This window comes from Alligator mississippiensis, chromosome 3, assembly GCF_030867095.1.
Source record: "Alligator mississippiensis isolate rAllMis1 chromosome 3, rAllMis1, whole genome shotgun sequence".
In the NCBI taxonomy this organism is placed as follows: domain Eukaryota; kingdom Metazoa; phylum Chordata; order Crocodylia; family Alligatoridae; genus Alligator; species Alligator mississippiensis.
In genome coordinates this window covers 172353271-172380819 of record NC_081826.1, presented here as the reverse complement: position 1 = coordinate 172380819, position 27549 = coordinate 172353271, and the positions used below count along the sequence as shown (strand labels likewise).

The following is a 27549-nucleotide window of genomic DNA, read 5'->3' as shown; positions in this document are numbered from 1 at the left end:
CTGCACTGCTACCTTGCAGTGTGGGGTTTTTTTGGCCCCAGGAGATCCCAGGGTCAAAAAAACCCACACCAAACAAAAAAAAAGTGGGGCAGCGCATGTGGCAGCAGCATGCACTGCTCCAAACTGGAACCTGGCTGGCCAGAACCAAGCTCCAGCTGCTGGCCAGGCTTCCTGACAAGGCTGCAGCTCCCAGAGGTCCCCAAGACCCCAGGTAAGGCTGCTGAGGCCAGTAGAGTTGCTGGCCCCAGCCTTCCCTACCCCACCTGAGGTAACTTGCTGTGTGCCAGAGCATGCATGCCAAAGGCATTCCCCAGGGACAAGTAGCAGAGGCACAAGGTGTGGGCAATCTAAATGTAATGCTTGTACCTACCTATAATAAATACACTTGATGTGGGATTTGGGGCATTCAATTCAATTTTGCAACTAAATGAAGGCATAATATAGTGACCATAGTTCTCCCCTAGCATGTTTCTCTGAGGTCTGAAGGTATTCATGGTATGAATTTGCTTTCCCCTTTCTAGACTAGACAACAGGGGGATATATTCTCTTGAAATATTCTACCTTTTGCAGCTAGATCCCCTTTCTTCTTCTAAAAAAAAGAAAAGAAAAAAAAATTGCCTCCTCAGGGCTTGTGTAAGGTTTTAATTTGTTAAGCTAAGTACTCATCCCCATTAGGAGGCAAATTATTATTAACAGAGACTTGAGAATGTGGACAATTTTAATAAGCATCCAAAAGTGAACCCAAACTGTAACTCTTTCAAGGTTTGCCCATCAGTATTTGGCACAGGCACCTTACTTGGGGAATCTTGCAGCTCCTCATTAGATTCGGTTTACTTTTCCTTGCATTAATTAATTTCTCCCCATGCTGTAGTTGCAGCACGCTGTTATAGATATTTGCCAGCTACTCCTCCACATATTCTTTGCTTGAAGGAATTTGTGGACACATTACCTTGCTTAACAAGAACAATGAACCAGCTTCAAGGATTTGCTGAGGAGAAAAACCCAGATGTAGGGTCTAAGGTTTCTATTTTTTTTCCTTTTGGCTGACGATACACTAATTACATTTTCATCCCGATACAAGCTTCATTAAAGTACTTGCAGCCCAGCCTCCTGGAGCTTAGAGAATTCATTGTCTTTACAAAACCCAAAAGAGAAAAAGAAAATCAGACAAGGGGCATAGTTTCCCTTCATATGTAGCATGGATGAAGCTAAACAGCCTAACCACATAGAAATGAAGGTAGCGGGACAGCGCAGGTGTTGTGCTGATGCAGCTTCCTCTCCTGCTCACTCTTCAGACCTTAGGTGTTTCTTTGCCAGGGAAGATGTTCATCCCAGAATCGGGAACTCTAGTGCTCCCCCTTTCCTTTCCCCTCCCTCTGAATACTCGAAGTATGTGTATGGAAGCTATACATTAAATCCTGTGAAACAAAGAGGGCAAAGATGCAAGGAGAAAAAGAGGAATAGTTGTAGCTGAATAGGAGTTTTCTAAAGAGTGGTGGAGGGAAGCCTGGATTTAGATTTCTCCATGAGTTTACTCAACCCTTCTTTCTTAAAATAGTGTGTGTGTTTGTGTAACTAGCTATGGACTTGGTTTGTCCTCAGTTCAGCAGAGCCTATGGAGCAGTGTTGTAACGGACTAAACCTAAGCATTCTCTCACTCTGAACTTATTCAAGCTTTCTGCAAGTAACAAGGGTGGGGTTTTAAAAGCTCTTTCCCATCTGTTTCTGATAAGACAAATGCAGCCTTCTATCTCCCATATGGATCTTGCCACAATTATCCATGTGTTAGTCAAATCAAGATGAGATTGCTGTAATATACTCTGCATTGGTCTATCTGATGAGGCCTCTAGGCAATTAAAACCACTGCAGAATGTTGGTGCTCATTTATTAAGTGGAGCTGCACACTGGAGGCACATTGGACCGGTGTTTTGTGAGCAGCAATGGCTTTCAATAAGCTTTCAGGTGCAATTCTAATGGTCAATTTTCACCTGCAAAAGCCCTAAATGGTTTGAAACTTGATTACCTACGAGACTGCTCTCTCCCCATACCATATTGTAACAGCCAAGAACAGCTGAAGCTTCTTTGATATAAATGAAAGGAAGCTGCTGGCAGGGAAATCACTGTGAAAAGTTCTCGGTATTGGAACTCATTTCAAGTCCACAACAAAACCCATGTTTTTCCTCCTCTTTTGCTGTAGTCCATTGAGGCAGATATAGTTTCACAGATGTTAGAGGCTGGAAGGGACCTTACTAGATCATCTGGTCCATCCCCATGCACTTTGACAATATATATGTATTGCTACTACTTTGTCAAGATTTACGTTGATATTCTTAATACATGGCTTATGGGGCAAGAGCAGTGAATGGATACTTATACATTTATCCAGTCAGTTATAAAAACACAAGTGCAATGTTGGTCCAGCTCTTTTCCCATTGCAGTTAATTATGAAATTCCCATTAACTACAATAGGAGAAGATTTAAGCAACTAGTGATTGTTTTTAAAAATCCTCTCTATAGCACTTTGAATTTTGCCCTGAGTATACACTCTGTAGGTAAGAGAGGTTTGTTCTTCTTCTGCTGTGTTCTAGGCTAGCAAACTGTGACTTTGCCATTTCACATGTGAAGGTTTACATAGTCCTGCTATTCAAACATTCATTCTGGACACCTCCATAAAGGGGAGCTAGCATTCATTTTATGTTGATACCAAGTTATTATGGAAGACAATATACTGATAATTTTGTGAAGAAATTTTAATGAAACATAACAAAGCAGGTAGATAAAAACGTTGGGCAGACAGGACTGTATTATAACAATCCATAATGATTTTTCATTAAGCATTAAAAATATAGCTGGTGCTCTCTTTAACACTATGAAGATTACATTTTATAAAGTTTGAGTGGCTGATGACTTTAAGAGTAATTTACAATTTAAACTTGATTGCATTTTTGGACTAATTTATGACTAAGTTTTCAGAGTGGCATTGCAACTTTTATTAATATAATTTTTCAGCTTTCTTTCCTTTTAAGAAAAGGGGAAAGTATTAAACTAGTCAAACACGGTTTTTTTTGGTTGGGGGGGGAGCGGGGGTTGGGGGGGGTTTCTGGAGACTTGTTCCTTAAAAATATCCATTCTATGAAGTAAATAATTGTGTGCTGTGTGATATTTTTACAAAGGAATCTAAAACCACATAGAACTTGTCTGATATGCAGTTTTGCAAACTCTGAATACAGGATAGATAGGGCAATATATTCACTAATAGTTAAGATAGTCAAAGCCAGAATTGGTGCAAGGTTTGGCATGGAAAAGTGGGAAATATGATAGATTTTTTTTTCTCCAACCTGGTTTCAAAACAGGAAGATGATGGGAAAAGTGGAACTAGCAGTAATATATATACAGGAGAGAATGAAAGTGCTTTGCATGCAGCTCTGAGGAGAGATATAAGAAAGGAGTAAATTTCATAGAAAAATGCTTTGAATGGTTTGCCTCATTGGAATAATAGGAGGGAGAGGAAAGGTCCATCCAGCCTCAGTGCTCCTGGGGCTTTGTATGTGTGGGCAGAGCGTGCTGAGGAGCAGCAGGCTGCCCCCAACCACCAGAGTCTGTTGGCATGCTCCACAACCACCTGAGTTTTACTTGTTAGGCATCTCCAGGCTCGTCCATAAGACTTGCTTTTGAGCCCTCAGTGTCTAACGAATTTGAGAGCTGGCAGTAGGAATAAGCCCAGAACCATTCACTGGCAAACTGCCAGCTCTTAAGCACATTATCAAATTTAATGGGAAGGCCTTGTGCTGGGAAGACCCTGGGCTGAGTGCCTGAAGTGCAGTGTCCTCTGAGGAGTCCAAGTGGGAAAGGCTGTAGTAACTCCAGCCTAGATTTTGGTAGCAGTTATGCCATCTTGGTAACTTGTAAGTGGAGTTTCAGTTCTGCCTTCAGGGGCTGGTTCTCATTTACACTAAGGCAATTTAATACCACTAAAGCAATGCTAAGTGACCTTAGTACAACTGAGAATCAGAATTTTATTCTTTGGTAACTTCAAGGTGAAAAATGACCTCCTAGACTTGTACAGTGCATCTCCCTTAGGCCTCAAGCATTCATGAGACTTTCAGTAACAGAACATGCAATTCTCCCACTCTTCAACTGTAATGATAGTTGCAGTTCCATGTTAATAACCTTCATTATTTTTGCAGACCTGGTTTTGGCTCAGACTTTGTACATGTAGTTCTTTTTCCCTCTGCTTGCAGTGATGATGTCAACTCACCAAGCAAACTTAAAGAATTGTTTCATTATAAACAAATGAGACAAGGATTTTGTTAATGATAGCTTTTATTGGACCCAGAGGTGTAATGTGGGAAAAATGCACCCAGGGCAGTTCTCTCTCACCCTTCCCTCCCACACTCCCTATAAAGCATTCTCAGTAACAGCAGGGAGCTGCACTTCTGTCTGCATCCTTAGGTCTCTACAGTGGCAGTGGAGATTGCAGATGCTAGGAGGAACTTTCACCCCATTTTTTTCTCACAAAGCTCATGCTGAGAGAGAAAATATGCTGATTTCAGCAGCAAAAATATGAGCAGCAAACTTCACTTCCACTCTACAAAACTATGATTCCCAGAATGCCTTGTGCTTCACAGCACACATTACCAGTGCTAGCTGCTTTTCGAAGTTGGGAAGTAGATACAGAAAAAGAGATGAGGTGCCTCCTTCTGTCCTTCTGGTATTCCTCCCTTTAGGTGGTGCCTGGGGCACATGCTCTGCTCACCCACCCATGTTACACTACTTATTTGATGACATGCATAGTTGGAGAAATGTTGGACAATTTTTCAGACATCAAGTGCCCTTCCTCATGCCATGCCCCGTCCGTTCTGCCCAGCTTCTACTTAGCTTAGCCCCCAGGGAGCCACATGACTGGAGCCATGCAAACAGGCGTGCTCTAGCCTGGCGTGTGAGTTAGTGTCAGAGTTTGCATGGCAGGGTATGTGGGAGGGCTACCAGTGGGCATTCTCAGTCTTGAGTTGCCCCTCAGTTGCTCCACATATGGCAGGGCACCCTCCAGGGAACCATAGCCCCTCCATGCTGAAGAAAATCTCCCTGGCACTGGACATCAGGGAAGGGGATGAGGAACCAACCCCCAGGTCATGGAGATCCTGGGAATCCCCCAGCTGCTCAGGAAACTAGGGAATCCCCCTACAGGCAGCTGCTCAAGCCTGCTTGCTAAGCCACAGCAGCAGCAGCAGCAGCAGCAGCTGGTGGGGACCACGTGGGGACATTAACACCCACCTGGTCTCCTACCTATACAAACACCTACCCAGTCATCTGACCAGGGTCACCCTGCAATATGATGATAGGAATGTGCCACACCCCTAGGCTTCCTGGTCTGGATGGACCACCTCTCCCTCCCGCCAGTACCTCAGAGGCCTTCACCCAGACTGAGGCTATGGTCTCAGCCCCCACACAGACAGAGCCCTTGACTCCAGGCTGCGGGGGCTGCCTGCCATGCCTGTTGGTTACTTGGACCAGAGACAGAGTGCTCCTACTTGTGGGATGTGCTCACTGCTGGAAACTCTGGAGGGCCAGGTGAGAGAGCTACAGGAGGAGGTGGACAGGTTGCAGATCATCAGGAAACACAAGGCAGAGATTGATGCCTACTGTCAGGCCCTGCAGCTGGAGAAGGATGCCATGGAGACTGGGGAGAAAAGCAGACCTATCATGATGCCCTGACTAATAAAGAGTAGAAACTGGTCACATCAGTACTGAAGCCACAACGTGCATCAGCTGCCCCACCAACAACCCTCCACAACAGTTACACAGCCCTCTCACCATTGACGAGCATTGCATCCATGTGGGATCAGCCGACTCCAGCAAGGAAGCAATGTAGGGTGATAGTCATGGGAGACTCCCTGCTGCGGAGCACAGAAGGAGCCATTTGCTGTCCAGACTCCCTTGTGCAAGAGGTCTTCTGCCTTCCAGAAGCCAGGATCAGAGATGTTATAGCAAGAATCCCTAAGCTGGTCTGCCCTACTGACCACTACCTTCTCCATGTCCGTGTCCATGTCCATGCTCCTTGTCCATCTGGGCACCAAAGATACAGCAAGGTGCAGCCCCAGGAGGATCATAAAATACTACGAGAACATGGGGGCAAAGCTCAAGGACCTAGAAGCACAAGTAGTCTTCTTCTCAGTCCTCCCAGTCAGAGGCCATGGTCGTCAGTGGGAGGAGTGCATTGAGGAGGTTAATCGAACGCTTAGGAGATGGTGTCACTTTGTGGGCTTTGGACTCCTCTACATTGGCATACATAGTTATATGACAGGGATGGTTTACATGCAAGGGATGGTATTCAGCTCACAAGCAGAGGGAAGAAGCTCTTTGCTATGAGAGTTGCTGGCTTGTTGAGGAGAGCTTTAAACTAGGGAAGTCCGGGAGCTGGGGAGAAGGTTCCACTGCTATACACAAAGCCACTAGCCACAATCATACATGGGAGGGTGTTCAAGAAATGGGCAACCAGATCAATACTGACATCTTGCAACACAGGTGGTGAGACAAAAAACCTTACTCAACTAGGGGACAGGGAGGAGGTGTGGCCCTCTAGGTAAAAGAGCAGTACCCTGCCTTGCGGGTCACATTTGACAGCAGGGAAGTGTCCCTTAAGACCCTCTGGGTCAGGATACGAGGGGGATCAGGAGAGGGAGACCTGATGGTGGGAGTCCACTGCAGGCTTTCCTCCCAAGAAGAGGAGAGCGATCAGGCATTCTCCAGAGAAATGAATGAGGCAGCTAGCACTAGAGACATGATTGTCATAGGTGACTAACTTCCCTGACTTCTGGTAGGAGGATCGCTCAGCTGCTTCCGGCAGGTCAGCCTACTTATTGGCAACAATAGATGACCTGTTTCTGACACAGGTTGTGGAAGGGCCTACTAGGGGTAAGACCATCTTGAATTTAGTTCTGGCCAAAGGTGATGACATCATAGGCAACTTAAGGATTGGTGGTCCTCTGGGAGACAGTGATTACAACCTGGTTAGGTTCACCATCCACTGAAAGACTGGGAAATCAGACAGCAGAGCAGAAGTCCTGGACTTCAAGAAGGCAGATTTTGGCAGACTCAAGAGGGTAGTTGGATAGGCCCTCTGCAACCGGCAACTGGATGATTTGGGAGTTTAGGAACTGTGGTGCTTCCTTAAGGAGGCAATTCTCATGGCCTGAAAACAGACCATTCTCACTTGGGCAAAAAATGAGAAAGGAGCCAAGAGACCCACTTGGTTCAACAGGAATATTAGACAGCTTTTGAAAAAGAAAAAAAGAAACATATAAGTCAGTGGTTCCCAATCTGTGGTACGGGTACCACCAGTAGTACGCAGACAACTTCTCACTGGTATGCACTAACAGATTTCTTATAATTACTTTATATGTGTCAGGTATCTAGTTAAGTAGCCCACCCCCCAAGAGTCTTTGCTTTTCCAGCTGCTCTCGGTTTCAGGGTAGAAGTGGTTATCTCCTTTTTTTTTCTCTGACCGGCTGATTGTTTTCTCTTTCTATATATATATATATATGTCTATTTTCTGTTTATATCCCTATAGGACCTTAGCCCGCCAGCTGATGTCAGGGATGAGACCCAACTGGAGCTCCACTCACCCACGTCCTCACCTGCCATGACTTGGTGTTTATGGGAGTAGATTCAGTACCTGGGCATGTAGTTCTAGTTGGTTGTCGTCCACTGTCCTATGTTCCTGAGGGCTCCACCATCCCCTACACACTCGACTGTTCCACTGGGTATTGAATCATCCTTTCATTGCTGTTCGGCCATTGGGTTCTCTCCCAGGGCCTCCGTCAAAAAAAAAAAAAAAAAGAAACCAAGGGCTCCCATCCTGGATTATTGTTCACCCGTCTTTGGGCAACAACAACAACAACAACAACAAATATATATATACTCGGTGAGGTTACTTTCTCCTTCACCTGTTCCTGTCTTTATGGCAGCTCTTTATCAGCCTCTTGTTGGGATCATTACAGTCCCCTCACCCACATTGGATTCACCATTGATAATTTTGCTTTGCACCCCTTTTAGGGTCTTTACGGTACTTTCCCCAGTCAGGCTCTGCCAGCTGCTGGCAAGATCACAAGCAGTTCCTGGTACTGCCACTCCACCAATCCTGCCTCTAAGTCTTCTCTGGGGAGCTCCCTCTCTGCAGGAGCCTCCTGCTAGCGTTCCAAGTTGCTCTCAAGTTTTCCCACAGCCTTGCTCAGCCCGGTTCCTCTCCTTCCCATCCTGTACTCTTCCTCCCTGCCTGCTCCGGGCTCCTCTTTATATTGAAGTTTGATTTCCCAGCCCGTCCCCTCCAGAAACACCTGGGTAAGGAGGATTTCTGTTGAACCCTTTGGGGCTGTGGGGCCGGGGCAGCTGATTCTATCTTTAGTAAGTGCTCTTGCCCCCTGTGGCTCTCTCTCTTTCACAATATGACAAAAATTTGCTGGTGGTACTTAAGGTTGTATCATTTTACATTGGTGGTGCACAATCTGTCATAGCTTTGGAAGCGCTGATATAAACAATGGAAGAATGACTCAGCAACCAGAGAGGACTACACCTGTATCACCAGGGCCTGCAGATATGAGACAAGGAAAACCAAGGCAAGCATGGAGATCAAGCTGGCAACCAGAATAAAAGACAACAAAAAGTCCTCCTACAGCTACATAGAGAGCAAGAAAAAGCCACTGTGGGACCCCTACTGAATGCTCAGGGGCAGCCCACAGTTGATGCCTGCAAAAAAGCCAAACTCCTAAATGTATACTTCATGTTGGTATTCCTGAAATCAAACAGGGGCTATTTACATGGGGAAGACAACAGGCTACACAAAATCAGTCCCAAACAAGTGAGGGATCTCCTGCAACACTTGGATGAATAAGCCCCATATATAAGATAAATACTTTGGTCCCTATAAATTGTTTAAATTCCACCCCTGAAAATAATCTAACAAGGGACATGTAGCACTAAATTGAACATTATAGTGACAAAAATCAAGGGGTCATGTTTTGCCTTCCGGTATATACATGCAACTCTCGCACATATCTTGGTTTTCTGAAGTAAACAGAAACTGTGTTAAGAGTATCTGAGTATACAATTTACTTACATGCATTTTGAGCAGTAAAGTAAGATGAATGTTATTTTCTATGCAGGTTTCTACCCAATATGTTGATAAGGAGGCATCACAAATACAAAATTCCTGTACGTATACAGAGCATGTGTGCATGATAACATGAGGGTGTCATTCTGTGTGAACATATGATTTTTGTGACATGTTAAAATACAAGATCTGGCAGGGCAATTATTTGTACAAATTATTGTCACACGTTCATTTCTTGAGACTTCTGTCACCAAGATCTACATTTGCATTGTATTTCATATAAAGTGAAATTTCACCTGTACTAGCAATGTGCCCTTGGGGTGTTTGTGTATGTAAAAGAAGTAAGTGCATGTCTAGGTACCCAGGGTGCACATGAAGAATTGGACTAGGTAGATGAAGGCAAGGTGCATACACAATTTTTAAGGTGCAATTACTGGGGTCATTTCTCCGAAATTGGCCCATGCTTCATATATAGATGTCCAGAGGGAAAGAGAATCTAAAATCTAAGAACCTTTCCTTATAACTTTGACTCATCAACTACCTTCTCATATATCTTTCCTTTAAATGTCACTAGTCAAATAAAACTACAAGTTATCTTCCATCGTTCTTTTACTTGGATGCTCCAGATAACTTTTCCCTTTGGTCTTAAATTTTGAAAACCATTCAGACACTGAGACATTAAATTTTGCTATTCTATTGAACAATAGTAATCAACCCTTCATTTTCTGTAAGTGTTACTAAAAGTGCACAAATCAACTTATTCTGAACTTCCAAATTTCCCTTAAATTCCCTCCAGGGGAGGAGAGCATGAATAGATGCTTGTAGGTAAGGATCACCTAATGTTACACATTTTTTCCTGACAGCTGGACAAAAAATTGCATTGAGTGGCTTTCCTGAATTATGTTTGCAGTATAAATGTGGGAAGAAGAGGAGTCTCTTATATGTCTGGCAGTTTGACATGCATAGTTGTTTTTTGGGTGGCCTCCTACCCTGACCATTTTGTCATTAAGTCCTCCATCCAAGTAATGAACAAAGAGCCTGAATATTAAATCTTCATCACTGTGCTTGTATATGTATATGAATACAGAATTTCATATTTGTACCTTAATGTGACAACCCATAGTAGCACTTCTTTCAATCCGATTAACTGAGTCATATCATTATAGAGCTCCAATGAGAGGAGAAATGTCAGCCATATAAATATAGAAATAACAGGAGTATGTTTTTTCTTTCTTTCAAGGACATCCTTGTCTTTCAGACTGCATGCCTTCCTTAATATTTTATAGGCTCAAAATGAAAAAATAATATATCTGATTCTAAATTCCTCTGGGTGGTATATTTAGGAAGAACTATACACGTATGCCTTATAGCTATTTTTTCAGCAATATAGTTTTCACTATATAGTAAATGAGCTGTTTTCCTCATGTTTACCTCTTTTAGCTGTCTAGTCTGTCAATAGGGAATAAGAATCAGATCCTAAAAACTTGGTCTTGTGTGTCATGCCAGTGAAGTCAGCCCACTTGCCCTTTCCATCAGCAGGTAAATAGGACAAGCTGAAGAGTGTTTCCAAGGAATAACTGTAAATGTTGTTGTTGAAGATAAAGTGTGCTGACATCATAAGAAGCGCCATGACTTACAGCAATTCCTCTGACCCAACAGACTTTCTCTGTTGGGTTGGGTGAGTGGAGCATCAAGCTCCATTCTGCAGCTGGCTACATGCCTACAGTTTCTCTTCCCTAGATCCCCTCCCCCCCAGTCCAGCTCCAGTGCTATCTTCAGAATGGGAGAGGGGGAGAGAGCTTGGCCTGGGGTTTGCCCAGCTTGCATTGGAGGCAGGGGAGCAGATGGGGGCGGCAGGTGGATTGGAGCCTCCCCAGCTTGGGCTCCAAAAGGGCTGCCCTCACCTGGGAGGTCTCCAATCTACCCCCACTTCCAGCACAGGCTGGGGAAGCCCGAAGCCAAGCTCCCTCCTCTCCCTTGGCAAGAGTTCAGTAGTTTTGTTTTGGGGCCCTTGATGATGCAATGTGTTTGAAACCTAATTAGTGAGGTGTAGTACTGAAAGGCACAGCTAGGTATATAAACCAGTTGTAAATCAGATTCCTGAGCAGCTGAACAGAAGTTACCATGAATCTCTGAGCAAGTTTGCTAGAAGAATGTAAATGTGTTTGTTTCTTTTAGGAATAACAGTTCTGCATAACAAATGATAGTGGTCCATGCTGAATCAATCCGTTCAAGGGATGTGCCATATTCAATTTCCTTCCTGAAAATGGAGACTTCCTGAGCAAGTTAATGGCTTCAATAAAGGGAAAGATTTGAGGTCTCAAACTGCAGGGATTTAACTGAAGTAGCATCTGAAGAGCTGCTGGAAAACCAGATCTATGCATCAGCCTCACAACCCCAGATGGAAAATAAGCTGCTTTTAAAGGAACAGGAGAAAAAGGAAGAAAAAGAAGATTGGCAGTTTGTGACTAAGTGAGAAAAAAGAATCAGTAGATGTTCCACCCAGCTAGATTGAGAAGAGGAAGGGCAGCCCAAAAGCATCTTTAGAAAGAGGACAAGGAGAAATGTAACCGACGTGGTAGAACTTACTATTGTAAGTGCATAGAATATTTTTAATTTTTTTTTCCTGTAGAAGAGAAACAAAATCTCCTTGACATATACTGACAGATGAGATGTTGCAAGCAAGTTGAAGATTGCAAGCAAGCGTCCAAACATAAATGCACTTTGGCAAAGATGGCACTGCCTCAGAAGACAGTTGGTAAATCACTTGGATCTTCAGGTGATCACCTTGGACACTTTTTGTGGCCCACAAATTTGTGGGACATTGAACCATGTTCTATGGGGAGGGCAGATTGCATGGTTGGGATCATTTATGTCCCAGCTGAGGAGAAACCAATCTTCACAATTATATACTAGCTAAAACAGTCAGGAGGGCTTTAATCTAGCATCTAATTGCTGTCTTGTTAATTACTGTTGCTAAAAGCTTGAATCCCATTGTAAGTGGGTTAGTGTACCTGCTCCCATGCAGGCAGGCTTTGTCCCCTTAGAAGCACCTCAGCCAATCCAAATAATAGCCTAGAAGTCATCTTGAGTACCTGCCGCCTCACTAGCTGGCTTTGCTCACCTGGGAGCCCCTCAGCCAGTCCTTGTAAGGCAGCAGAAGGCCGTTTTAGCTCTGGCTCTTCTTAGATGCAAGCTCTTTTGGGTTGCAGTCTGCCTCCTAAACACAAACTGCTCCTTCCCCAGATCAAGTAGCTTGCTTTTTTTCCTATTAGGTTTTAGCTGCCAGGTAATTACCTACAGCTGGGCTCCTACTCCACAGATGTCTACCCCACTTAAAGGACCAGACTGTCCTGCTACACCCATCTTAGTTGTCCCATTTCTTTAGAGACAAACAACTACTGTAGCAAACCAATTTACTTCTGGAATTTATTTTGGTATTGGAGAAATCTTGCAAACATTTTAAATATAAATTCAAATTGCATGGATACTTATAAAATTGCATGGATTTAAAAAAAAAAAAAGTTTTTCATGAATGTTTTGTGTTCTGACCATATAAAAGTTGTCAGTTTTTAAATGAAATAGAGAACTTCTTACAACAAACTTCAATTAAAATTTCTACATTTTTCAACTAACTCTAGTAGTCAAAACTATGCTTAGCACTTCCTCTCCCTTTAGAACTTGACATGGAGCATAAATGATGATGGGACTTTAACTTTAAATTACAGTTTTGTTTAGAAATGATTTCCAACAGTACAACAGTTTTTTTGAAAGCCCTAGATTCTTGACTCATTCCTCCATGGCATTTTTGGATTTTACCCTCATTACAGACACTGTTTGTGTCAGCCATAGAAACTGGAAAGGTGAGTTTTAATGATTATTAAATTTGTGTTCCTCAGTGATAGCTTCAAAATGCCTCTGGAGTTCATGCCACAAAATATGACCAGTAAAAAGCTAAGCCTCATATACATGAAAGTTTTACTGTATACAGATGAGATATTTGGAAGTGAGAAATAATATATATAAAATTGATGGATTGACTGAAAAATCTTTCTCTACCACTTGAACTAGTGTAGTCCGCAGGTTTGTCATTGCCCTGAAATAGAATAGTTTTCTGAAAGCATACTGTTAGGTTTACAATAATTTGGATTTTTAAGAAGTATTAGCTTTACAGCTGAATACAAGGCATGACCTGTGGCCTAGTAATGCAGCTGACCACAAGGCAGAATGATAGCTAGGCCTTTGCTTGTGTCAAGTAATCATTTTAACTGCAACAAGCATTTTCTGAGTTAAAAAGTGAATCTGTGTCTGTGTGCTAAAAAAAATCAGCTACAGCTAGAAGTAAGATAAGACAGAGAAACCATTGTTTGAGCTTACTGGTTGTGTCCTTGAGAAGTATCTTCTACTGTGTAAGGTTTTGCTAACATAACGTTACTGTTACTTAACTTTTAGCTTTTAAAAAGTGCTAGTTCAGCTTAATAGAAATATGCTGTTACAAAGATTTGTAGAGCACCGCCCCAAGTATTGCTTTTTGTTAACCATATAGTCTTGCTTTGTTGTAAGAAGTATAAAAGATCGCCTCACCCTTGAGGGGGGGCCATTTTGCCTTTTGCTGGCTTTATGGTCTTTGCTCGAGCAAATAAACAGCTGTCTTTCTTTACCCGCGTTGTCTGTCAATCAAATTACAGCTAGACAACGGACCTTAGGGAGGTTTCTCCCACCACACTAGCTTGACATTCTGTGTCATAAGTTTGAGAAGTGCCCATGCACTTGAACAGAAAATGGATAAGAAACTACAATCTGCTGGCTCAAATTAATTCAATGATGAACAAAAATGTACTCTTAAAAAGAGATATTAGAATTTTAAGAAATAACACACAAGGAGAGATAGAAAGTATCTAAGCCATTCACTACATAAATAACTTTTTGGGGTCGTCAAATAACGTGCCCTGTAGAGAAGACCTAGACTCCGCTGCTTTCCTTCATACAAATGTCATGAAAAAAAAAATTATTTGAATTATTATTTTAAAAAATTAAAATCAACTTTAAACTAAAATTTAGCTTATACGCTAAATTTTTGGAAGCTGGATTCTTATTTAGAGTTAATTTACAACTTTGGACATTTTGAGTGTTTATATTTATCTGTAGCGATCTCCTAGGATCAGACAATTTGGGGTTCAAGTAGGGATACAAAATCTGCATCATATGAACATAGATGCCCCTTTTATTAGTTCTTCTCAGTCATTGTCATGCCTGCCAGTAAAGAAAATGCAAAAATGTTACCACCTACCGCTCTCCCCTGCACGTGGACAACATCTGTTGCTGCTCTCCACAGCTTTCCTCATGTCTCTATGTATTTATTGGTAGCTACTCCTAAATGAAAAGTACTTTATTATAATGATAATAATAAAGTACTCATTGCTGCTTAGATTACTTGTATGGGTTGTCTGGACTGAAAGCTCTTTGGGGCAGGGCCCCTTTTTGTTATATGTCTGCAGAGTGCCTAAGGCCAATGCATGCTATATTCAAAGACAATATATCATATTTTCTTGCGTACCACATACCCCCAGAATAAGATAAATACCTTGCTTCTGAAAATCAAAATTAAGAAAAAACTTCTTTCCTTGTAGTAAGTAACTGAGTAGTAGCAGCCAGAAAGCTGAGCCTGCTCATTGTTCTGTTTCCTGTGGATTAGATACACTTTTGCCTGGCAGAAGCTTAAGCAGCAACAACTCTTGTTACCATATTTCCTGCATCTGTTTTTTTGAAGAAAAAAAAATTGTATTATATGTGAGAAAAATATGGTAAATCATAAAGATGCCAGATGTTGTGATAGGCTTTTTTTTTTAAAGCCTTGATGTTCTTTAACGCAGATATCCAAACTGCCTTTAAATCATATCATCTTTCAGTCACTAAACAGTTGGGCAAGATTTGAACTAGTGACCAATAGGTGAAATATTTTCCATTCCATTTCCAAACTCCCAAACCAGCTAGTCCAACACATTTGGTTAACAGTAAAAGTCAGATCTGTGTGAATTTCCATTATAAATGCATGAAGAATGAGCTCACAGGACAGTATAAATATCTTGAGGAGAAGGGAAATTGTCTGTCTTAGCAAACCACGCTGGTAAAGCAGGGATCAGAATAAATGTCAGATTGGCCATTGTGGGCCTCCTCTGCTTTACAAAAAATTATCAGTCTTATTGCTTAATAAGGTTCATGAATATGCTACCATAGAAAACTACTAAGAATATAAATGAAGGGTGGACATACTGCCAAACTAATATGCATAATAGTCTGGGTATCCCTATCAGGGCTGTGCCTAACAACAACACCCTCTTTATCTCCCAACAGTTGCATGTTTTATAGCCCAATTTGCACAAAACGTGGTAGTGCTGTACTGCACTTATACAGCTGTACTGCCTATGCTCGGCTGTCCTCAGCAATCTCCGGAACGTGAAAGGCATACAAGGAATCTAGTTCTAGAGCCTTGCACAAATTAGGAGACTGGAGGAGAAGTACATAGAAGAACACTTACTAGCTATCTGTCCTGCTCCTCCCCTGCCTGGCAGAGCAAGGGTGCACAGTGAAGCCACAAGACCAAACAAACCCTTGCCCTGCAACCCCACCCCTCCCCGGCTGGAGAGGACACCACTGAATATAGTCACAGTGATTTTGAAGAGCTCTGGCAAGGTAGCCCTGACACAGGCGACGTTGTCTCTGTGGCCTGATGAACTGTAAATGTAAGTCTTTCTATGGTATCCGAGAACCGCAGGCTAGAGAGTATTCAGGACAAAGCAAGGTTCAGAAAGCTCTTTGCAGAAAGGAGGGCCCTACCCCCTACCCAGCAATATTAAAGATGCCCCTGGTGGAGTTAGTGTAAAAGACAGCTTTCATCATGTTGTAACCTTTGGACTAATCGTTTTATGTCTGCATATTCCTCTCATCCTCATTTCTACCTACACTGGAACAGTTGGTATAAACCTAATTCTGAGAATAAGGAACTTTTCTAATCTGAAGAACTTGTAAGTACCTGAAATATACCCACTGAGACTGTCTGGTTCAAAACTTTCATTAAATCTCGAAGTATGTTCTTGGTTATGATTAGTTATGGGTGCAAGTTTAAGCTAACTAAAGCCACAGATATTTGTTGAAACAACAACTTAGACATTCTGGAGATTGTAAACTACACAATTTTAATTGCTCCAGATTGACATGGACTCTCTCACTCCCCTTTGTTTTTCCTTTTCCTTAGAATTATTATTGTTGTTATTGTCATTTCCTGAAACAATCTACAAAAAAAGCCACTTGGAGCTAATACCACATTAATGGTACAAGTTCAAGTACTAAAAGGCAGCTTCAGCAATATTAAATTGGTCACATTCCAAACACAGGTTGTTACATATGATCTGTAACAGGAAACCCTGGCCCTGTTACTAGACAGGGGAAAAGAGAAATGGAAGGACAGAGGCTGTAGGGGTTACAGAGAAGGGAAGAACATAAGGGAACTGAAGGTGGAAATATAGAGGCCTGGTGTTCGCACAGAGGAAACTGTGGGTGGTTTCATGACTTCACAGCTGTGGGAAAGTGGGCTAGGGAGAGTTACTTGGCTTTAAACTCCTGCTGGAGGACCCAAAGGGAAGGGAGAAGACTTTTAGACTCAGACCAGAGCTAGTATCCAGGGAAGAAGGCACGCAGAGCCACAGGGAGGAGTTCCTGATGCTGGAGCAAGACAACTTAGCTGCAGGGGGATTCAGAAAAGACGAAAAAATGGGCAAAGAAGCCTACTGGAGAGATTTTGAATGAAGAGATAGAGACTAATTAGACAGGATATGAGTTTGTAGATCCTTTTCCTTTCTTTTTTTCTGTTGCTGCCATATTGGAGGCGAAGATTGTTTTTGTTGTTAAGGGGGTGCTTATGTCATTTTTTTGTTCAGATAGTTTTGGAGACTAATCTGATAGTCTGTAGCAGGACTATGAAGGGAGGAAGGAGGTCCCAGAAGAGCCTGAACAACGCAGAGGTGTAGACAGTGAACCTGATTCCCTGTGAGAGGTAGAAAAGGAGATGAGCCTCCAGATTATGGGATAGGAGATCATGGGCTTTAAACCAGTGGCTCCAACCTAAGAATAAAGAGCAATGCATATAGGGGAGAACTGCCCCCCCCAGCCAGGCTTAGCTCTTGTTGAAAAGGTTAGCTACCAAGGGAAGAAAAGGAAGAGTAACAGAACAGGATCCCCATCCCAGGACTAAGGAGGAGGAGGCTGAGAGAGAACTTACTGAACAAGACATCCAGCAAGGGCAACCCCTGACCCTTCCACCTGCCTCCTGAAGCTAAAGAAAAAGGACCCAGGTGTGGCAGGAAAGAAAGGAGGTGAAGCCAGGGAAAGAGTGATTGTGACAGCAGGCTACATTTCCCAGGTAACTGGGGAAGAACAGGCCTATTGCCTTTAATTATCAGTGAAGCTGTCACACCATCCCATACTAGAGCCCATGAAAAGGCTTACACCCTATAATCAAAAGAATTAACCTAAAGAATTACATCCTGTAATCAAAAAAGTTCAGATCTTGTGGGAAGTATTCCCAGCTCCTGGTCTTCAAGCAACCCCAAGCCTAGCCCAGCTCATCATCAGAAGCAAACTCCCTACCAATCTACAGGCTCAAAATGGATGCAAACCCTGTCTCAACAGTCCAGCACCATAGGAGAGACACCCAGCACAACAAAATCATCAGAATCCACAGATTCTATGCATGCACATCACAGAAAGTGGTATATTTCACCTAGTGTTCCAGATACCTCCGTAGAATCTGTCTGGGTGAAACTAACCAGGAATTACACACCAGAATGAACTCACAAAAAAAGAAAGAAAAAAAAGACAGATATGTGAACACCATCAGGAACAAACACTCCTTTTAACACTCCTCATGCTCAAAGGGAATTTACAAAACACCTCCAGAAGATGGGCCTGGGAACAGAAATTCATTACTTTTTTGCACAGTAAAGAATCTGATTTTAATATAGACAGTACCTTTATGGCTCATTACAACCTTACAAATGCTGCCAACCAACTTTTTGCACCTCCCAGATAATAACCACCACTTTCTTGAATGCTTTGTCTCTGTCACTAATTCGATTGCCTGTTCTACTGCACTTCCTTTCTCTTATAAAGGGGCTCCTGTTGACACCACTCCACTCTTAGCTCACAGCCCTCCTCCACCCCTCCAAGTAGACTGTTTGCATTTGCATGGAGGCTTTTCTCTGATATTTAGTTCAGCCTGTGTCTGCTTCTCCTTCAGACCAAAAGAAGGGCACCTGATGCCCAAAAGCTTGTCCAAGAGCTCTCCTAACTATATAGTTGGTCTAATAAAACATAGTGGATCACAAAAAAGCCTTGCTTCTCACACTTCACCATAAAACATACCAAATGAATGGCAACATAGTTTAGATATTATTGTCGAAGCTACCTACATTTTTGGAATTTTCTGTTTTTCAGCCTAACGACGTTAATGTTGCACTAATGATACTTTTTCACATTTAAGGTATCAGATTACACTATACTCTATACAATCGGAATTGCTTAAGTCTAAATAGAGAGATTGTACACTTTGTATTGAAAAGGTTCACATAACTAATAAATATAAAGCTACATGATCCCATCTTCCTAACATTGACAACAACAATACCATTGATTATACCAAGCAAGGATTTCATAGCGTGGTATATTTTATTGGACGAACTGCATGCTTGTGATTGAGTTAGACAAGCTTTTAAATGCAAGACGTGCAGATGGTCCGATAAAAGATACCACCCTATGAAATCCTTGCCTCTTGCATAATTTCTGGACCATCAGGACTACATCATCACTACCATTGATTATACAAAAAAGATGAAGGGCTCCAGGCTGCACTTCTTGTGCCTCCCCAAATCCTCTTATCTCCAGAGAATATTGGAAGTGCTGAAAAACGCAGGCTGGATCAACAGGGACTCCTTGGGGTGAAACCCATAGTCCACTGACACCAGGAGAAGACGCCTATTGCCTTCAGTGGGCTTTGATACACAGTGGACACATATACACAAGATGCTACGTTGCTGTAGCAATGAGCTTCATCACTATAGCTCACTGCTATGGCGATGTAACATCGGCAGGCACAAACCGTGATGACGAAGCTAGTGGGCAGTAGTGTGGGAAAAGACCCATGTGGAGTCCAGACTGTGTAGTAACAGTGGTTACTGTGCAGTCATTACATTACTTAAGCAAGTATTAAATGACTGTGCTGTAACAGCTGCGCAGTCTGGCGCACGTGTAGACACGCCCAATGTCTCTCTGTTGTCTCAGTCCTTCACTTTGAGCCACACAAATGAATCTGTGTGGTGTCATGGTAACTAGGAGTGTGTGAAGCTTCAGGCTCTGATTTGATTCAGCAGAGACTAGGGCTGATTCAGTGGCCGGATCTCCAAATCTGAATCGAATCAGGAGACCTTTTAATCTCTCCAAATCGAATCAGAGCCCTCTGAATCAATTTGGAGAGATTCAGAAAGATTCAGTGATTCAGACATAGACATAGCTTTAAATGTTTTTTCTACATACCTCAAGGTGCCAGGTGGCTCGTGAATGCTGAGACGGTGGGGCAGATGGAGCGTCCCACAGAACTGCAGGGGGCTCCCAAGTGCGCTCGGCAACAGACCCAGAAGTGGACCAGAAGCACTTCCAGTCCATTTCTGGGTCTGCCGGGGAGTGGTGCCCCCTGTGGTTGACTGCCGAGCCGGGAGGGGGGGATGGGGGAGGGTGCACTCTTGGCGGCAGACCTGGAAGTGGACTGGAAGTACTTCCGGTCCACTTTTGGGCTTGCTGCTAAGCGCGCAGGGGCCTCCCCCATGCTCCTGTGGGACACTTCATCTGGCCCACCATTGCAGTGTTTATGAGCCACACCTGGTACCTCAAGGTATGTAAAAAAAACCATTTAAAGCTTTGTCTATGGTCAAATCGCTGATTCTCTCACATTCAGATTCGGTTAAATTGAATTGGGGACAGTGATCCAAATCAACAAATCAAATCACTGTTCCCAATTCGGGCCAAATACAAATCAAATACAGCCCATTTCACACACTCCTAATGGTAGCTATTTTGTGGTATGATCATATGGGGCCAATAGGAGAACAAAAAATAACCATACTTTTAGCAGTATTTATTTGCTGAAACGGATTCAAGTGGTAGAAGAATGTACTTTGAATTTACTTTGACTGTGGGAGATAATGTGCCAATGTGCCACTAGACTTTATCCTTACTTTACTGCTATTTACAAACATGAGGGAACAAGCACTTATCATCACTTTGGGCAAAAACTTGATTTGTAGGCCGTTTAAAATTAATTATATGCTGGCAACATTTTTTAATAAGTCGCACATCATATGGCTGGTGTGATTAATGTTCACACTATGTTATGTCCTAAGGTATTCATTGTAATAACAATAATTACCTTAGACATTTCTGGTAATTTTTATAAAGGAAATATATAACACCATAAGAATTTGTCAGTAGTTTAGAGTGGCCGTTTATTAAAAAACACATCATGAAGAAGCTAAAGAAGAAGCTGTTTATACATATTAGATCCCAATAAATAGCACATATATTTATATTTTTTGGCCCTAATGCTTTAACATCAAAATAAATTAAATAATAACATATGACATAAAACTACATTTGACTTTTAAAAATTTTCCATATTATTTGACATTAATTTAGCCCTAATGCAAGTACAGCAATTAGCATGAATTCCTTGTGAATTAGCTGTGACTTTCTAGTTCACTCAGAGAGACCCTTATGCAGCTAATTAGTGTTAATAGGAATTGTCTTTTTTTTTAAATCATAGTGTTATTCTTCTCAAGAAAATAGTTGAGCATCATGTTGAGAGAGATAATGAATGTAAACATTAGAGCTCCGTTCATTTGTTTGATTATGGTGCTACTCTATTACTGTATTCTAAACTCTGCCTGCCCATTTTTGCCTCCTTCAGTTCCCTTTTCTTATCTTCACATCATTTTCTATTTCTCCTTGGTCTTTTTGGTCTAAAGGGTGATTTAACTCCTTTTCACCTCACTATAAGGATTCCATTGCCTTCAGTAGATGAATAACATTCTACATCATTCTCCTCAAACCATCGTTTCCTCCTTTCTCCTATTTCCTGCTCTTTCTACCAGATTTCTCCCTTTGTCCTATGATTCCATTTTCTCATCTTACAGTCCTCTGCCAATTTGCCCAATGTTTTCTCACTGTGTCCTCATTTTAAGCTCTTCTCAGAGTTGCTTTCTTTCTGACACCCAGTAACTCATTTTATCTTTTTCATTCTATGTATTGCCTCTCAGGTCCTCCATTCTGATTCAAGTTCTGTGCTTCACACAGAAATTTAAAACTTTTAAAACTTTTTGTATGGATCAGATTGACTTGGCCATATTCACTATTAGTAATTTCCTCTGCCATGAATATTATTTTCAATCAGGGTATTTTGATTAATTTTGGATCCAGATCTTTAATTTCCATTTCTTTGTTAGTGTTACTTTTATATCTGATTTATCTTCTGTTCCTAAGTAGGTGGATTTTTGTTATTTCTCTATGAGACTGGATCTCTTTTCACATGGTTTTATCCCTACCTATGCAATGGGATTCAATTAGTAATGATGTCAAGACACTGTGTGTCATCAATGAGGGACTTGAAATACGGCACTGGGCAAGAATCTATCCCTTTCTTCATATTAGTCAGTGTATTTGACAAGATCATTTATAAACACGGAGTAGAATGTCGCCAGAATGCTGATAATATGCAATTGTATCTTGCTCAGTGGACCATGCCAAATGAATCTGTGTTAAGGAGGAATACAAACCATTGTCAGCTGGTTGCTTTCAATTTATCGTATTTACTCAAATACAAGATGAGATTTCCCCCCCCCCAAATGAGCATGGGGGGAAGGGTGTGGAGTGATGGGGGAGGAGCGGAAAGCCCCTTGTCTTATATTTGCATACAAGTAAACCTCATTAAATACATTGTCTATCATTAAACTGCTGACAAAAGCAGCATGGTCTTAGTGACAGAAACCAACTATGAAGCTAAATAAATGCAATCAACACTGAGCATAAAAAACACATGGCTCATATAAGGCAAACATGCTGACAGGAATATACCACAAGAATAAGTTACTTCAGCCTAGCTAAATAAGGCATACACTAATGCCCATTAAGTGCTTTCCTCCTCAGCACTAACTCTTTTTAAAGTCATGGGGAGCCCCTACATCGCATACATTTTGATTTCCTCTTCACTACCACAGCTGAGCTGCTCCTTTCTTTCCCATTTCCAGTGACTTCTATTTCTTCACCAGCCTTAAATGTCACCAATGAGGCCTCAAACAGTTTTCTCAGAAAGCCTCTGTCTTCCCTGCTTTCAGCCTCTCACATATGATTAGTGTGGCCCTGCCCTCCATGAGATAAAGCCATGTATGATTGCCCTGAGCCTCATCTGCATATACATTTTTGGAGGATGCCAGTACTTGTGACATGAACATCTGGCTCATGAGTGAGGACTAATTAGCACAATGATCCTTTTTTTTTTTTTTTTTTTGGCATTGAGGGGGCAAGAGGAGGGAGCGGCACAGTGGCATGGACTAATGTTTGCACACACCCTGTGTCCACCATAGCCATAAGGGTGTGGTCACCTACTTGCACATCTATGATTGACCTAGAGAGGTATGGGCCCGTGCATGCCTGACTGAAGCTGCAGTCCATTGTCTCCATTCCATCTATCCCAAGTTTCAGCTCTGGGTTATAGTGGAGAAACCCATGGTCCATACTGTAATGGGCAAAACCAGTGGGACAGTGCCAGGTCAGGTGCCCCATGACACCGCACTGGGTGCTCTTCCCTTCCTGGGGTTCTGGACCTGGTTTATGGGCTCGTTCTGTGCTACCTGGAGGCATAGGTTGAGGCCTGGATTCAGCCCCAAACTCATGGGACAGTCCTTCCACTGCCTCAACAATTGTCTCAGGTATCTGCACAGCTTCATCCAAGGTCCTGGGGCTGACATTGCCGAACCCACTTCTAGGCTTGTTCATCCAAGTTCCATATGAACTGTTCCAGGGTGATTATCTCAAAAAGCCCCACAGATAATCTTTCTTTCTATAGGTTTCAGCTACCTTGCCCCAATGTCCTTTAGCAGCTGGGTCAACAACTGGGGCCATTGTTGGTTTTTAGGCTTTTTAGCCCAGAACTGCTACCTATAGTGTTCAGGTGAAATCCTGAGATGGTAAAGAATGGTGTTTTTAACTGCTTGGTAGTCTAATGCCTCCATATGGGAAAGTGCATGGTAGGCTGCTTGAGCTCAGCCTGTTAGTAATGGTCCCAGCTGGGGGGCCCACTGGCTCACGTTCCAGCCTGCTGCTGTCACAAGGTGCTCAAATGATTCTAAATACACCTCAGGGTGATCTTCCTTTACCATCTGGGGCATACGGAACCCTTCATGAGCGTCACTCCCCCTTACTGGCATCTTGGTTAGCTGCTCTGTCAAGTTGTGCTGCCAGGAGAACAAGATACCATGGGCCTCCATTTCCTGGAAATTCACCTGTGTTGATTCCTGCAGTAGTTGCAGGTTCATCCCCTGTGTTTGCTATCATGTCTCTTCTGGCCTCGTGGCTCCTGCCTCATCCATGCTTGACTGGCCCATATGTTGCTTTGTTTTCCCAGCCAATGCACCAAAATGTGGCAGGCCCACACTTGCAGCAGTGCCATTAGCATGCCCTGCCTACCTGGGTGTGCCGCACCAGGGTCAACTTGCCTGCCGCAACTTGGTGTTACCTGAGTTTCTACCAGAAGGTGTTGTCCACTGTTCTTGTATGATCCTGAGCACCTCAGCTGGTGCGTCTTCTGTGAGGCTTCTCTTCCTCTACAGCTCACCCCTTTCCACTCAGGTGGTCTGGCTTGGTTCCAGTGCTATCCCAGACACTGTCTGCTCCCACAGAAGTCCTGTTTTTGATTCTGGGCAGGAGTGTGGTAATGACATGCCTGACCGGCAAATTGATGACTTAACTAGACTCAAACTGAAATCATGCAGATGGAGCAGGTGAGCAGGGCTATGATGCTCACTGTGCTGGGTGCTTTTCATCAGCGCTCTGTACCACTTGTTCAGCCCCTGTGTGATCCCATGTCGTGGGTTGGCCCTGTGGGGACATATGCTCTGGGTTGGCTGGTGCCTGGCCATGTGCTATAGTGTCCTGAGGGCTATTTTCTCTTGCCCCCATGACCCTTGGGGTCCTGATGCTTGCCTGCCAGGGAATTTTAGGCCCACAACCACTCAAATGCAGTGATCCAAATCAACAGGCTCTCAAGTGGGTTCTTCCTTGGGTGGATCCTACTGATTCCCCTTTGGTTGTCCAGGTCCTGTCCCAGATGTCTTGGGTGTACCTGCTGGTGAGGTTTCACGCAGGTGAGGTTGTGGTTCGGTATGTACCCCTCAGTACCTCTGTGGCTGATCTCTTGCTGATACTTGGGTCCTCTCTCCCCAGCATCTGGTCATTCATAGTGTCCTCTGGCTCACCAGAGCTCCCTGTCCCAGGAAAAGTCTCCAGCTTCAATGATGCAGGTAAGTAAGTGCTCTGATGCTACAAGGTTTTCCCCTTTGTGGTCTGAACACCTGTGCTACCCAGTGACTGGCACTGCTCTCATCGTACCAGGTCTGTCTCAAGCATAGGGAAGGCTTTTGGAGGCACACCCGGCGCCTCTTCCTTTTCTCCCCCCATCCCCCAGACACCACTGGTGAGCTCCTCTCATCTCAGGAGCTTTGAGGGGCCAGGTCAATCTATGATCCTTCTTCCAAACACATGATGCCAGCCCAGCTGCCTGTAGACTGGCCAGCTGGATGCCGGCAGTGCAGTGAGTAGGGTGCAGGGCTGCCACAGGGGTTCTTTTTATAATCTGGGTCATATTATATTCATGTAAATATGGTACTCTTTGTCTGAATGAACAGAACTATTGCTCTTCATGCAACTCACTTATATGAGAATGTTCACTTCTCCTCAGGCTCTGGACTTGTAGATGTAGTGAGACAGGTAAGAAGCTTGGCATCACTTGACCCGGCTACTTGAGAAGCTGCCTCTCCTGTGCCATGCTGAGTTTGGAAAAGCTCCATCCTTTCCAAGTTTTACTAAAGAAACCTGTGCTTCCCAGAACACTGTATACTATGTATAAATATCACGATACAGCCAGGGTTATGCTGCAATACTTTCTAGCCTCTACATTCAATAGCACACTCAAATTGTACCTATGTAACCAAGGGCTGGTCCAGGAGGTTGCACTGGTGTCCCTGAACTGTCCTTTGATTCCTGCTCCAAACAAATTTTAAAACCAACTGCCTAGCAGTTGCAGCAGCATTTCTAGTCAGGCAGTGCTGAGAGAGTCCTTTGATTTCATGGCTCATTAGAATTGACCTGATCCCTTCTAAACTCTTCATTTCACAGGTGTTAATGACCCTCTCTTCTTTTTAATGATATTGATCTTCCACCAATTAGGCTATCCTTTGTTCTGCAGTTATGCTGCCTGTTAACTGTTCATGCAAATGAAAGCCCTATTTCACAGCCCTGCAGATTGTTTTTAACCCATTTCAATGAAGTTATGGCTTTTGTTTCAATCTTAAACTGAATAATAAAGCCCGAGGCCATAACACATTAGTAAAGCTTCTAGTTTATTTTTAACTGGAGAAAAATATGTTGTTTTATATGTAATGATGCACCTCCCTCAACACACACACTGTTTTCAGAATTCTAGATCCACCATGTATGTAACCTATGATCACTATGCCTGATCTACAAATGATATCAGACTCCAATAACTCTTGGCTACAGGAACTGGATCTTTGGCTCAAATTATAGAAACTCTTGCTTTTATGTTTCAGTCCCACCCCAGGCAAGACAATATCAGTCAAATAAGATCAGGGTGCATATCTTGGCATATCCCTGGGTTATTGAACTGAAGACTTCCAGTGCTAAAAGCAGAAGTTAGCTTTATCTTGAACTAAAGAGACTGATTCTGTAGTTGAACTTTATAACAGATATGTATCTTCTGTGTATATGGTTCAAATTATGGCTGGTGTTTACACCATTAAATCTTTATTAAAGACATCATCCTCAAACCCCTTCCAGGCATCAAATTTTCTGCCCTGGAAGCAGTGGTTCATGCTCTTCCCTGCAATATCATGATGCATTACTTGTGCCTTATGCTGAGACCCACTGTAAGTTCTTCCATTTTCCTAGTTTCCAGGAATCCACATCCCTTATTCCTCTTGTAAATCTCCACAAATGCACTTATGTCCATGAACAGGACCTACTCTACCATGCCCTCCCTGAACTCCTTGAGTTGCTATGGCAGAGTAGCGTACTGAATACAGAGAGGGTAGAGAGGGTTGAACACTGAACCTTGTAATTTGTAGCTAGATGCGAGTCAGAAGAATGGATTTGCAGAAGGTAAACAAATTTACCCAAACCATCCCTTCTTCACGACCCCTCACCAGCATCTTTGACCTCAAGCTGCCCTATGTTAGGTCAGCAGGTTATCATGCTTATAGATCCTAGGGGACTTGCGCTGCCCAAAACCCACCATTTTTCTCTCTCTCTCTTTGTAAATCATGACAGAAAAAGTGTCTTAAAGAAAAATAAAAGACAGAATTTTCTTCACTTATTTTTCTGTTTTTCACATCTATTTCATTCAGTTTTCATGTGGGTAGATGTTTTATCATGCTTCAGCATATATTTTAAAAATGTTTTTATTCTTGACTATAAAACATGAATAAACATGTTAATAACAATAATAAAACTTCTGTCTAATCTCGATGTCCTCAGCACTCTACACTTTGATTCTTAAAACAGGATAATACAAAGCCTCCATAATGTTGATACTATTATAGCAAATACACTTGGAGGTAAAGTTCAAAGAATTGCTCACTTCAAACTTTTTGTCTGCTAAACTCCCACTAACATCTCCCCCACCAAAACAAAACTCAGAAAATAGACCATTTGAAATAAGATACAAGAAATGTACTAGAGCCTGCTTCGAAACCCATTTAAATCAGTGGGAGTCCCTGTTGCCTTCTGTGGGATTTGAATCAGACTCTTAGTGGAGTTCTATTTCTGTCTTAAGGCTTCTAATAACTTATAAATAATGAACATGAATTGCTTAAATCCCTTCAGTAGAAATGTACCCTTATAATAGCAGATTTGTTATATATTTTCCTCCATGTACTATAATTCCTCATAATCCTCTTATAAGAAGTCTATGCATGTCCATTTGAAAGATGTATTATGGGTGGTTTGTTGTTTACCCAATAACACATTCCTTGATGAGTTCAGACTTGGCCACCTGCAGGTACCTCCCTCACTGTGCTTTTAGCACCTTGTGTATTTTTAATACA

The 27549-nt window shown here is 42.6% G+C and overlaps 2 long non-coding RNA genes across 2 annotated transcripts; both read left to right on the top strand.

Moving 5' to 3' along the window:
• The first annotated feature begins 8147 nt into the window (after positions 1-8147).
• Positions 8148-13769, top strand: LOC132249119 (uncharacterized). The gene is made up of 2 exons (XR_009460519.1): positions 8148-8340; positions 11288-13769. It is a non-coding gene; the product is annotated as an uncharacterized LOC132249119 (long non-coding RNA).
• Positions 13770-15749: 1980 nt separating this feature from the next.
• On the top strand, positions 15750-26960 carry LOC106738751 (uncharacterized). The gene is made up of 3 exons (XR_001371888.3): positions 15750-15852; positions 24653-24729; positions 25167-26960. It is a non-coding gene; the product is annotated as an uncharacterized LOC106738751 (long non-coding RNA).
• Positions 26961-27549: the final 589 nt, after the last annotated feature.